We start from the raw sequence: 15,300 nt of genomic DNA on the forward strand, positions 1-15,300 counted from the left end.
GCATCCCTGGTTTTTATACAAACAGCTACACCTGCTTTACTTAATCTCTCTTCCAACTCCCTCTTAGAGTTTTAGGTTGCTGCACTCAGAAGCCTTGTGCCATAGCCCTGTTCTGTGGACAGATGTCTGAATGCTGTCACAGATGGTTAAGAATCTCTCAGTTTTCATGACCTGTAAGCTCTGTGAATTTATATTCTTATTTATATTCACTTGTAGTTATGGTGTGTAAACTCTTCAAATAAGCTCTTCAGCTGAGCGGAAGTCTAGAGTGTGGCCTTCCTCTGCTGCCTCATGAGACTCTTGAAATGAGCTGCTGAGCAATTTCTTTAGGACTGAGCATTTCTTAGGTTCTATTATGAGTAGCTTCTCAAAAGTGAAAAGTTTGTTAGCTGCTGAAACCTAGATTGCCAAAAATCCCAGTATAGGTGATCTCCATCTCTGCTACCATGCTCAAGAAAATAAAATACTCAAATCTATTCATTCTGGGAAGCATCAACATTTCTGACCTCGTCACAATGACAAAAGAAAGGGAATGAGATTTGTCCAAAAGTTCACTGACAAATGTGAGAGGAAATATTTTTAAAATTAGTGACAGATATGAAAGGACAGCATATTCCAGGTGAATGAGGAATAGGCAAAATGTCTCCTCCTTTCAGATATGTTTCTACAAGTTCTGGTTTTTTTTAATTCATACTGACAAGCATACACTGAATCTAGCAGATAAATATTTTACTCAGATTTTATGCTGTCACTGACATGTTTGCACAGCAAGAATCAAGTCTACTCGTCATTTTCAGGGGCATGCCAAAGCAAGTGCCAGCCTACACAGTTCTGCTCTTCTCAGGGCAGACTTTTCTCTGATGGTGCTTCCTTCCAGGTACAGCAGGGCAGGGCTACAGCAAACACCTAATTGTCAGTTCAGTGGTCTACTAAGTCAAATGCAGCTGGTGCTATGAGGCAGCTGCTTCTATGATAGCTGTGTGTTATGTACAACAGCCCATCAGTGGGAAAATTGTTCTGATTGCAGGAATGGGGTGAGTAGGTTCCTCCTGCTGACAGCCTCTGCTGTATTAGCGGGGCTGGGGGCATCCAGTGCTGAATGTGGTCTCACTGAATTTTTAGTAATCACATTATTAATCAGAATTTTACCCAGGAAAAAAAAAAAAACAAAAAAACAAAAAAACAAGATTTGCATGAATCATTACTCAGTGCTGAATAATTTTCTGAATCAATCACAAGTTTCAGAGTTTAATGAAGCAGTTTCTAGTTTATAGGTAATACTTAAAAATATGTGCTAGGCTGCTGTTCAGATGAGATTTTATAGCAAGTTGATCCAGGACTGTGATACCATGAGTTTACTGCAAAGTGTACAAATAACAGGTTAGTTATGTAAAGTTACTGTTTACCATTTTACCACAGTAAGATGTAAACTAGGAACCTGAAGGAAGCGTTGTTCAGATCTCCATCTGGTTCAACCACTTTAGGAAATGGCTTTTCATAAGCTCTACAGTACTACTGCCAGCAGAACTGAGTTTTTCTATCTAGAATTGCAGTACCTTTAGCTATTGATGCTAGGTATTATTTATCTCTTCATTAACTGTTCTCTCTTCCCTTCAATTTCTTCCACAAGCCCTTGATAAGTGAACACTAGAAGTGCAGTTTCCAAGAGACCAGTGACATGATAATAATCAGCACTTTATTCTGATGAGACGGAGATGGAGTCAGTTACTGGCACTGAGCTGTTAGTACAAGGCACCACTAAACCACATTTGCTTAATCCAGAGACCTTCCAGTCAAAGAAAAAAGAAAGTTCATGTACTGCTGATGCAAAGAGAGATGAATCACAAATTTGCTCCAAGTTCTCCTTTACCTTGGCACAGCCTGGAAAGTGTTCAAATTAAGAAATAACTGGAAGCTAATTTTCCAGGAAGAAATAGAATCCCCAGGGAGACTGTTGAATTGGAGAATGGAAATAACATGGTGTTTTGCTCCAGGTATTACATAGGCAGTCAGGACTACACCTTCCTGGTGAGTGAAAAATTCACCAGGTAATCAGCAGGGTAATATTTGAAGTGCTGAGCTGATGGGATCAGGGGAAATATTGATTGCTCCGATGAGATGGGCAATGGAGAATGCTGTGCTAGCAACACTCCAGCAGTAGACCATCAGATAACTCGCTGGGAAATCTTCAAGTGCTACACGGGGTTATCATATCATAACCAAGATAAGCTCAAGTTTTGCAAATATACAGATAAACAAGACTCTACCTCAACTGTCTTGTAATGGAAATGCTTTTTTACTGCTCTCACTTACTTGTTTCATGAGGTTTACATTGGTTCCAGCTTGATATAAGGAGCTTTCCAACCAAGAGCTCTTTTAGCCTTAGTATGGACTTCGCATTTAAAGCTCGAAGTCAATGGGATGCAAATATTATTTATATCATCCAACTCCAATTCAAATGCTTTGATCTAGCATTGCAAATCCCAGTGCACTGCTGCCTTTTCACAGAGTTTTTGGGTGAATGGGGATTTTAAAGAATAAAAAAAACCCTGCTATTTTAAGTGTCACATTCAACAGCAGTACATGTAATTATATTTTCCCTGATAAAACAATTTTTTTCTTTCTTGAGTGGCACAGCATGCCAGAAAGACATCTTATCATTGTACGTATTTCCAGCATTGGCATTTAATAATTATTTATATGCCTATATTTGTGAATTCATATACATCATCAACAGCTACAATAAAATGCCAGTCACAAGTAGAACAGCAGACACTTTGTCAAGGCTTGTGAATCATCCTGGCATCTTAAGGAAATAGTTGTTCAAAAAATTGGAAATAGCCAAATAATATAAAACGCTGTCTATGACATATGACCTATAGCTACATGTGCACATATATATGTGCGTGTATATCTATGTATATATGTATATTTCAAGTGAGATTTTTTTCTGATAAGTGTTATCACCACACTTACTCCTCCTGCACCTTGGAATTAGGGTTTTTTTTCAATTTCAGTTCCCTAAACAATAGAATCACTCCCCAGACCTCTGACCTTGCATTGTTTTACTGACTTTCTAATATTTCACTTTATTTATTTCTGTAAAATTCAAAGGAACACGTTTCACCTGAGTTCACATACAAAGACATTGAATTCCCTTTCAGTGCATAGCCAGATTGAATACACTGATGGAGCCCTAGACAACACAGTGACCCAATGCTCTAAGGTGTTCAGAAAGAAGTAATGGTAATAATAAGTATTGGTAATGAGGAAATAAATGTATTGGTAAGATTTCCACATACATCCAGGTCACTGGCAGCACAAAAGGAGCTGTGCTTCTGCTAAAAGTCAGTTTCTTCCATCATTCACACCATTCATAACTCATGTAAAGGCTCCTCTTGATCACTTCTGCCTAGGAGGCTGTAATGATGCTGCTCTGATAAACTTAACTCTGGAAGGAATTGTTACGTAAGAACGTGATTCAATATGCTCCAATGTTCAGTTAAAATGTTTAAGAAAACTAACTCTTCCCTGCTTTTCACTTGTCATTCTGCAAAGCACCATGAGCTAGGCAAACTCCAAATAAACGTCCTTTCCTTTCTGGAGCTGTCATGACAATATATTAGTATGTTTGGGTTTTCTTTTTGCCAGCTGTTGATTTGGAGGCCCATGAGCCTCCAGAGAGCTGAGCATCATGGGACTGCACTGTCCAACTGTACTTTAAGGTAAAACCTTCACAACATTTGCAAGAAAAGGCTATTTTGTACTGATTATGTTATTTATGCCATCTGTGTTATAGCTTATTTGCCAGCTGCAACCTCTCCAGGGCAATTAGAATTTCTTCTTTACGTCACCTGTAACAAGTAGGGAAAATAGGTGTAATTCAGTAGAAGACTTTCAAGCAATATTCTTTAAGATACCAGTTGAGCCAGGTACTTAGTTTTGAAGTGAACTTTTCTCTTTAATTGAGAAAGTTAAGCAAATACTGGCTTCCAGTCAATAAAAATTCCTCCAGTTGCTTGCTTAAAAACACACTACTCCAATGCAGCAAAAAAAAAAAAAGGAAACATTTTTGCCACATCACTTGTGCCAACCTGTTTCACAATCAGCCTTGCAGAAAAATGCCACAACAGCAACAGGAAGCAAAAGCACACTGTCTACCCTTTCCTATATTTTTAAGACTTGAACGTATCTGTAATGAAGCAGACTGGTCACTGAGGTCTTTTTGTCAGCTGCCCAAATACATAATTTTTCTAAATGCACACATAATTTAATTTATCAATACAAGAGATATAAGGCAACATAATTTGGGACTTTAAGACCAATTCCCCAAGATTATCTGCTTATAAACTAACAAGTTGACTGCAGAGATTTTTTTACTGTCTTGAAAGACTGACCACATTTTCTGCTACAGCTTGTTTATAACATAAAAGATGGCTTAAACATTGTTCTTCTCTGAAAATAGTCCAACTGCCCATAATCTGGCATTGATTTTCAGTGCATATTTTGCAGCTTTTAAATGCATTCTTGGCAAGAAAGTTAGAAATATTAGCATATGATATTAAAATCTGAAACTGAATGTGGAAACATTTTTTCAGATCTTCAGTGTGCTCCACTTTAGCAAGTTCCATTTTTGCCCTGGGGTGCAAGAGAACATCGAATTTGAGACATCACTGCATATCAAGTGCAACATGGCTCTGGCATCACCATTTTTTCTGAAACCAAAAAGAAGAGAGCCTCTGGCTTCCTGTGGCTACGTGCATCCTTGGATTTGCACTCTCCGTTTGGGAATAAATTATCACACCTTTTGAAAGTTTTGAAACTCTGCATGGTTCGTTATAAACACATTGTAAAATATTCATAATTCTTAAAATATCTAACCCTTAATTTTATACTTCAGTGTAAACTTCATAATTTTGCCTGACCGATAAAACAAAAACAGGAATCTGGTGTGAATGATTACTGAAGTTATTAATGTTCTGAATTCAAGCGTATAGTTCAGATTGTGCTTAAATATAGCCTTTAAGGGTATAAATATAAGATTTATCTCCTTCTGATGTTAATATGAGTTTCAAACATTCAGTGTGAACTATGTCTTATTTTAAAAATATCCTGTTTATAGCTGTGAATAATACACATCCAGACAACAATCACTGCACCAAATGACAGTACTATCAGAAAAATACTAGACCTAAATCTGATTTTTGGTGCTAAAGTACTATCCTATTTTTGTTCCATCAAAAGGCTTAAAATGCCAGGCCAATTCCTTGTAGAATGAGTTTGTTTATATAGAGTCTGGATATAGAGAGTTTCAAAGATCTAACAACAGAGAGTCCTGAAAAATGTCAAAAATGTGCTGTATTTCTTTGTGAACAACACAATTATGACATGTCAGTCTTTTCATAAAAGCTCTGTGCAAATCTCATTAAAAAGCTGCCACGCTACAATACCAAAAAGAGAGTAACTATTAAAACTGGAGCCTTTTGCAAACGATACATGGCAGTCAGGATGGAAATAACCATTAGATTCTGGACCAATAGGTGCAATTTTATTACACTTTTAAAGCAGCAAGTAAAATAGCTGCTAAAGGCAGCTTGCCCTGACAGCAGTGGAATAGGAAGAGGTAAGGTTTGCCCATCAGCACATCATTAATTTTTATTTTTGTTTAGTCTCTAAATGAACATTGGGTGCTTTTCTGATCCAGAGATGTTTGATATTAACTGAAAGAATCCTGTTGACCTCAATAAGCATTACATTTAGTCCTTAAGTAAAAGCGAGTTTTTCTGGATGTTGAGAACTTTTCTTCTCTCTTTTTCAAGGCTCAGCTCTGCAGCAGCTGTCTGTAATACAGAGAAATCCTGAACTTCATTTCCTCTGGTGCAATTCTTTGAAAGGGTCTTCACCTGAAGATTGCTCTGTCCAACCATCTTATTCTACAGTATATTTGAATAAATGTTGTTTTGTTTGACATCACAGCCAGTGTGTGCATGGCTTCGTTGAGCCAACATAAACAGCCAAGAATGAAAGATATATTTGGATCAAATCAGAGCACGACTTGGAGCGAAGCTTGCTAATTGTAAGCAGTACCTGTGTGTTTTGCATGCTGGCTTGAACCCGGAGTGGGGTTGGTTACTTCTGAGGAAAAAGCTCAGACAAATGAAGACCTGGGGAGCCCTGACTTCACTTCTGCTATTACAGATGTTATAAATGGGCATCTGCAGCCGCATCCAGGAAGACTGTCTCCACTCTTGGGCACTTTTGCCAAAGGCAGTATCTCAATATGCTGAGGACTGAGATTTATCTTGGGTGGGTAACAACAGCCACATGTACTTTTCTCTACCACAGACTACTGTCAAGAAATGCCGAAACCTTAATCAGAGACAATCCAAAAAGATCATAGTTTAATTTTACTTTTTGAAAAATCCATCATTAGATGGACTAGAAATGTTCAAGATGTTGAATGAGGTTTCAGTTTGAGCTAGCTGCATAATGAGAAAACAAGGATAATTTAGATTTTACAAAAAAGCTTGTCAAGTTTTGTTTCCTTCTATCAACATTAGCCAGGGAAGTTTGGATCTTATTTGCACGCAGAGTCTGAAAGGAGGATGGAAAGTCTCCACTTTTGGTGTCTTTCTCTTACCACGCAGAAAATCAGTAACGGATCACTTATACAATTTCTTTTTCTCTGAATCCAAGACTTCCTCTGTTAGGCAGATATACAATACTAATGCAAGCATCACAAAGTTCAGCAATAATCCTATGGCATTCTACATATTCTGTGAGCTTTATGGATGCATTCCTATAACTACCAGAGAGACAGTTGAATTCCAAACTGATTGTGTGCGTTAGTAATTTACTCCCTCCTACTTCATTCATCTCTTGCTCCTGTTACTCTCTAAAGTCTGACAACTTCTGTTCTATCTCTGTACTTCTTCTGTATATTACTGTGCATAATTGGATTATTATTCTCTTTTCTCATGCTGTTACAATTCCCAGGATTTGGGTTTGTTCTCATAGTTTATACAGCACTTTGTTTCCTAGTTCATAATTTTATTTGCATCTCTGTTTCTTCTCTTCCTCCCCCTCATTCAGCTCTCTGGTTTTCTCTGAAGGCCAATTCCTCATTCTGAGTTTTATTCCAATATCTTTTCTCCTTTATCACTGCCATCACAGTAGAGTTTCCAAGCAACTCTCAATAGTCATAAAGAGGTATCCATCAATCAGAATTACATTACATCTGTATTCAAAATTTCAGAGAGTGCCACCTCCTCTAATAACAAAGAGAAAAAAAAAAAAAAAAAGATGAAAGTTTATTTTGAATGGAAAGTATACTATTTTAACTGCACCATATTTCTTGGAAAGTATAACCAGCTGATATCTGTGAAACACTTCCAGCATTAAGACAACATGCCAAAATTGAAAAGCGTGAGTTGAACATGAACAGCTTTTGGAGCTGCCCTGTAATGATTAAGAATGCTGAATGCTGACCTGCTCAGTGAAAAAGTTACTGGGAGACAGATTGGTTTTGTTTATTTGCAGGAAAGAACAACTTGGACAGGAGAAAAAAAAGAGGTACCGAAAAGTCTTTCTCAACAGTGAAAGATTGTTTAGACGCAATAACAGGACAAGAAAAAGCAGTTCTAAAAGGAGCATATCCTCAAGTAAGAGAATTATTCTTTAAACCAAACTGATACTAAGATACCCTTTGGATTTTTGAAGAAGTCAAGCCTGGATCCAGCCCTGGCCTGGATCTGGTTTGGACCCCATCATGATTACAGAGATCTAAGACTTCAATGAAGTGAGCAGCCAATTGAACTAAAGATAAGCACTTGTGTCTTTGAGGCTATTTGCAGTGACAGATTTCTGCTTGAGCCAATTCAAGAGCAAAATCTCATAGCTTCAGTTACGTATTGCTCTGAATATTTAAAATACTCCAAAGTTTCATAAAGAAAATGAATGTCCCTTTTAAGATTTCTCATTAGTGTATAGTGACTAGTGTCTTTCCTACGTGAAATTTCCCTCAAACTTTCATATTCAAGCAAGGAATTTCTGTGTCCATGCAAATAATCTTTCCACATGGACAGAGCAAAAAGACAAGAATAAAAAGATAAGAGCCTTGATGTGTGGGACAGGAAGGAAGAAAAGAGAACCTCCACTCCCCCTTCTCCCCCAACTCCCCCCCAAAAAAACCTCCTACAAAATTTCTATTAAAGAATAATTAACAGCACAGAAAAGCTGTGTGAGTGTACAGTTCATGTGAGCAGGCAGAGATATGCATATATTTCAGATGTTTAATGCCTTCTCTGATGATCCTTAAAAACCTCATTTCTCCATTAGCATCCAGCCTTTGAGTCAGCAGTCAAGAGGGAATAATTCTGAGCTGACATCACAGGCAGCTTCACAGTTTAATGTCAGCAAATGACAGGGAAAGGAGAGACTTGCATCAGGTTTTCATCAAACTGTGTTTAGAAGTTATCATGGGTTTCTAAACATAGGTCTGACCAGTCCCACACTTGGCACCAAGTCCAGCCTTTCACAGCCTGCACTGGAAGGGATTTCTGTGACTTGATTTCTTCCCTGTCAGAGACCATAACCATTTGTAGGTGACTAATGACTATTTTAATCTGACCCTATAATCTCCAACTGCATTACTAGCCAAGGAATCATAAGATAGTGGAGAGTATATTATAAAATAGACCACTGAAAATCAGAATTCCTTGCCAAATGTCACTGTAGTTAATGTTCTGCAATGTGCCAAAAATATCAGACAATCAGGTGTCAGAATGATTAATTTCACCACTATTTCCTTTCATCTTTCAAACTGACCACTGAGGCCACTAAACTGGGATGTATAAGAATACACTTATGTTAACCGAAGTATTTGGCAACAAATAACATTCCTTTTTCCATTAACTGGTCTTCAGTCAATCACCTTGAGCAATGCTATTACACAAGAACTAGTATCAGATAAGTTGTTTTCTTTTGCAACTCCATCCATGCCAAGGTAAAATGCGTAAAGAGGATTCATAACAGAAAAGGTTCTGTTTCATTTTCCAAGATCTAGTATACAGATTTTAGTTCATCAAAAAGATAAAAGAGCTTGAGTATGCATAACCATTTTGAATGCTTCTAGTTTTTGGATCTTTTCTTATCTAGGATCTTACCAGTAGATTATGGCTAATAACTCATAAGAGTATACAGTTCCAAATTTTACTGATAGCATCTGAAATTCATCTGCATTAGAATGAAGGGTGAGCTCTGTCCATTGAAATGTCACATCAAGTCAAAGTAACAACATTTAGTCATTTCAAAGCTCCCATCTTTTTTTTTCTAGAGCAATTATCATAGTCCCACCTTCTATTTAAAGCATGCAGTTTATTATCATACTTTCTCACTTACATTTTTTCTATGAGGTCACTTAATTCGTTTCACTGAAAGGGGATTTAGCAAATGTAGCACATATCAGATTTCCTGATAGACACAGTGAGTTTTTCTTTTATTAGTAAATACAACTTCTTTTTGAAGCTGTTCATAGGTGGGAGCTGAATGAAGAGGAAGTTACTTTTTTTCCAACTACTGTACAGAGCTCTGTGTCTACAGGAGAGCTGGAGAAAGATCAGAGGAATATTCACGTACTGTCATGCATATGTACAAAACTTCTAATTGATTAATCATACATTATGCAAGCCTGTCAAACAACATGTTAAAATATATACCAGAGTTTCAAAAATGATGAATTATTATTAAACCTTCTGAGATTCCTACAGCAGGTAAAAAATGACTGAATTCATCATCATGATGATTGTGTAAGAACTGGCGTAACTCACTTAGAAAGACAAGAACCATTATTTTCTATGAGGACTTCTCTGTTTGAACCTTCAGTAACAAAATTCCTTTTATGGGCTCTTAAGAGGTACCAAGAGCCTAGAAACTGAAGTATGCTACATGCAGTCCTGCATATTGTGCTCTTCTGAAAAAGGAGGTCTCACACTGCTGCCCCTGCACACGTGGAATTAGGAAATGAAAGTAGCAGTCTCCAGAGCAGGCCTGCTGACCTGACCATCTGCAGAGGACAAGGCTGCAGTGATATAAATTTCTGTTGTCAGGTCATTGAAGTAGGAGGAGGCAGAAAGGTGGAAGAAGCAGGAAGTTGGAAAAACATCATTTTGTCTCTCCTTGAAATTTTCCCATGACCCACAGAAGCTGCCTAAGCTACAAATACAGAGGCCATGAATTCTCAGCAATGCTTACTGGTGAAACACATGATTCTGAATGCTTCAGAATCATCACAAAACAGTGATGTATCTGACAACCTTGGTAGGAAATACCAGTTCTTCAGTTCTTGCACAGAATCTTTTCCATTCCCCATGTAAATTAATCCACATTTTCTTGTTTCAGAACAATCCTTTAACACAAACATTTAGGAGAGGAAGACTGAAGTTTGACACAGGGCCTTCACACATGCATTTTACTGTGCCAGTGAAAATAAACTGATTTCCAGCCAATTTTGAAGGACTTCCACGCCTTTGTGGATTTGGTGCTAACGTGATGCATAGTGCTGTTGAACTGCTGGGGTCCTTTGAAGAAGACCATAGAAAAGTCTGAGAAGTTGTTGATGTTAGAGGACACTGAAATACCTGGGCTGTGGTCTGTGGGATGGATACTCAGAAATAGTGATGAGGCATAGGAACAGGCTGCCAGGAATGTGGTGGAGTCAACTGCTCCTGAAGGTGTTCAAGAACCATGTAGATGTGGCACTGAGGGACAGGGCTTAGTGGGCATGGTGGGGATGGGCTGACAGTTAGACTAGATGATCCTAAAGGTCTTTTCCAACTCTAATGATTCTATGATTCTATCAGGCTAGAACTAAAGTTTGTACAACACCTCAGCAAAACATCTCCCATTTTGCCACAGGCAGGAAATATCTGCATTCACAGTCAGAGTCAAGCCAACACACAGCTCTCTAACTCCAGGATGATCAGCCCTCTCAATGCTGAGATTCATATCAAAAATGTTTACAAGGCTGAAAGCCCCTGGATGCACACTACAAGCCTTAAAAATTCAGTACGGGGGACTCTGAGGGAGAATCAAACTGGCAAAAAGTGAAAATCTTTCTTCAGCTGTCCTCCACGACTCGTGGAGCAAGCTTCTATATCCCAGGGCAGTTCAGGAACTGTGTTTCAGACATCTTTTCCTTCCCCCTGCAGCCCTGCTTCCAGGAACACAGTGTACTCTTGCAGGGGTGAGAAATTGCTCTGAAACAGCTCAAGGGCTCAAGAGTTTCAGGAGCTATAATTTAGCTTCCTATGCTCTCTTAGTCAATGCACAAGAATGGATTTCTTATGATACAAATGGAGCCACTGAATGCAAATGACGAAGGCTGCAATTTTCTTCATCACAAGGCTGCACACCCATCCAGCCCTTGAGGCGTTCATAGAGTGGTGCCTTCCCACCACATCTCTAGTTTTGAAGGATCACCTAGGAGAATGGGTTTGGGGCTGCAGGAATTGGGCAGCCATTCTGTATGGTAATCCACAGAGAAAGCATTCCCACTTTCAGCTCAGTCACCACAATGGCTGAGGTGGAAGACAGTCATGATCCTGCAGATGGGCAGGAAGAATAAATAAATAAATAAAGGACAAAAAGCTATTTTCCTGTGAGGAAGGGTAAACACTGTGCTTGTGGAGTGGCTGATTTAATGACTTAAAAACTTAAGTTGAGAACAAGCTTAATTTAAATGTAGTTTATAGGTCAACATAATTACTAAGAAATACTGGTCTATCTCTGGTCAGAGACACACAATTCTTGCATCACATTACCCATTTATAATTTGGAGTGTAACAACCTGATGACATTTTGATGTCTCTGTAGTTATTTGGGGAACTTTTTACAGCTTGCAAGAGTTCTGCCCAAGTTAGTTCTCTAGAACTGAGAAAGATACTCTGCTACAATACACTCTTGAGTCTCTGTTTCAGCAAAGGATTTAACACCTGCTTTGAAGTAAGCTTTGCCTTTCAACTTGCACATTAGCTCACATTTGAGAATATAAGGTAATTTGCAGACAATTTCAGATGATACACATTGCCTGGAAAACTTTTCACAACTTTCTGGAAAGGAAAGAGGAAGAAGAAACCCACATTGCAGCCTGTAGGACCCAGTGTCAAGTTTTAGCATGCAGCATATTCATTATCAAATTACAGCCCATGTAAAGCAGAGTTTGCAAGAGCCATGGTAGTCTGGCTTTTTACCGGATGGAGACAACAAATCACTGGAGTAAAGCTGTAAGAAAAACTGTAGGCTGTGCAGAGTCTTTCAGTACTTACTGAGTTTCTTTGTTTTAACTCTAGAGTTGCTAACTTAGATTTGGCTTGCAAATAATTAAAAGTTATTTCAACTATCCTCATTACCGTCAGCCTCAAACGTAAAAAAAAGCCTGGCTTCAAAAGACAGTGACATAATGAGTGTAGAGTATAATGGATATTACTACTTTGCTTCCAGGCACCTTGGAGGAACAAACATAAGTTTATACTCTTTTTTTAACTCTGTTTGGGTCTAATTCCATTTCCTCTGTAGTTGTCTTTCTCTCCGTCTATGACGACAATCAGTGATAATAGCTGACTACAAGCAATTTAGCTGCAGATTTACAGGGTAAAAAATGGAAGGAAACAATGAACTCCATAAAAACAGTATTGGGGGAGGGTATTCATGTAACCCCATCCCTGTCTTTTCTCCTCTCCCCATTACCTCAGGGAACAATTATGTTTATCCCACATTTTAGCATATTTGAACAAGGAAAATTAAATCAGCACTTTCCCTGGAGTTATTGGAAAATGCTTAATTAAGGCTCCTCAGAGTCCCTTCACACATCTTGTTATGAAAAGTCCAGGGTTTACAGCTTCTAGCCACAGTAGCTTAGAAATGCCAATTGCCAATAATGCCTTATTCAGAGAATACACATAAGTGAAATATTAGGCACAGACAATGACTGTGACGGCTCCTATCAGGATGAAGATTTCCCATATCACAGATTAACAGACTGGGCAATACTCATTGCTCCTCATGGCTTTTTGCCTTGTCACAAATCTAGGTTAGGAGGAGACCGGATGTGTGCATGGAGGCTCATAAATTTCATTACTGCAATGGGGCCAGTCCTGCACGAAAGAGTGCATTATCATGAAAAAGCCTTTCTTTAGTCCTTACTGTCACTATCCAAAAAAGCAAGAGTATTTTTTTCTCTAAGATTTTTTTTTTAATTTGGTCAAATTCAAACCAGCAGAAAGACAAGAAGAACAAATATAAAAATCCTGATTCCTAGAAAAAAAAATTGCAAGGTTCTTGAAACTACTGGACTATATGCCAGCATTAAGCCAGTTCTGTACGTAGAATAAGAAAAGAGTCTGGATTAAAGAGAGTAGCTACCACAATGCCTACAAGCATTCAAGATAACCAGAAAAATAAAGAAGAAAAAAAATTCATTAGTCAAAGATTTTCCTTTAGCTTTCCATGAGTTCCTGTTCTCAACTGATTCACCACTAATTAGAGATGAGAAATATCAAAACAAACTAAACAAAAGCAAAATATTATCTGTACCATTCTTCTTAGATTTGCGATCTAAATTCATGAACTATGTTGAAAATCACCTAAATAAACACATCTGTTAAGCTAACATTTTCCAGTGATAGCAGTCTTAATGTTGTGAAATGTGTTTGATGTGTTCATGTTACAAAGACCAGTTTCCAAAATGTTACTTTCCAACTTTTTTTAAAGTGTAAACCAAGCCTTTTCCTGTTGGCTCTGAGGTGGCCAAGATATATTTCATTTAATACTGGCTAAAGCTAGAGGTAAAATATTAAAATACTCTAGTGACTTCATAAGTACATTGGAAAGAAAATATTTTGAGGGTTGCATGCTCTTTATTATAGCTCAATTTGGAGAGCAGAACAAAAAGGTTTAGGTCTGTTAATTGTCTTCTAAAGTCACACACTGCATCACATTACTTTGCAATAGTGTCAACGGTTTACAGGCTAGTTCGCCCAGTTCCGTGACTGGCGGGGTGGAGGGATTTCACAAAATCTGCACCTCTGGAAAAAAGGGAACAGGGGACCCCAAAATAATTAAAAACAGCAGCAAGGATCTGAGGAGAAACCAGCTAATTTACTAAACAGGGTATCAGAATGCAAGATAACACACCATAATACAATATAATTAGGATTGAAGCTAATAAATCAAATACAATGAGAGAGAGAATGTCCAAATGGTGGATAGGCCTCACCATAACTCTGAGGTGAGATGCGCAGTCCAGTTGAGCAGCAGGGAGACGGGAGGAGAACCAACGAAGAAGGAAGAGTGGACAAAAAAGAATCACAGAATCACAGAATTGTAGGGGTTGGAAGGGACCTCTAGAGATCATCAAGACCAACCCCCCTGCCAAGGTTCCCTACACCAGGTTGCACAGGTAGGCGTCCAGGCAGGTCTTGAACATCTCCACAGAAGGAGATTCCACCACCTCCCTGGGCAGCCTGTTCCAGTGCTCCGTCATCCTCACCATAAAGAAGTTCTTGCGCACATTCGTGCGGAACTTCCTATGCTCCAGCTTACGTCTGTTTCCCCTTGTCCTGTCTCCATGTATCACTGAAGGTCACTCATGGCCAACCTGTCGTCCACCAGGATGCCCAGGTTAAGTCCCCTGGGGAATGTAGTTCTTCTCTTCTGAGCAGGTATCCAGAACTTGAGCATTGACAGTTAAACTCCCAGTGCACTACATGATGTTATGATGTGGAATACCAAAAACCAAAAATCACAAAACCATGACAAATAGTAAGGTAGGGAAGATCATACGTAACAAACTAACTAACCACCTAACAAAAAAAGCCCCACAGTTGGCTGCTCAAATAGAAGGTCATCAATTATATGAAGTGATGATACAGAGTCAGGGACAAATTTAGAAAGGGCCTGTAATTCACAGAGAGTTATACATCTGTGAGCGTTTGCACCTATGTCTAGGCAGAGAAGTCAAAACATCTAAATGTTCTTTTTGAAATGAGTGCAAGAAGTATTATTTCCCTTCAGGGTGCAATATCAGGTCCCTCGTGGGAATGATTGAAGCAAAACCTGTATAGTGATAAGTGATGATTAGACGGGCAAAGAGTGATTAGAGCAGAGAGGTGCTTGTTGAACTCAAGAAGTCATACTTGCAGTGGCTTTTCCTGTATTTCTCCTGCGCAACCACATGGATATCTGCCCAGACACAAACAGCCCATCTGCACCATTTTAATCTCTGCCCTCTCCTGTAGCTTGGGA

This window comes from Tetrao urogallus, assembly GCF_951394365.1.
Source record: "Tetrao urogallus genome assembly, chromosome: 7".
In the NCBI taxonomy this organism is placed as follows: domain Eukaryota; kingdom Metazoa; phylum Chordata; class Aves; order Galliformes; family Phasianidae; genus Tetrao; species Tetrao urogallus.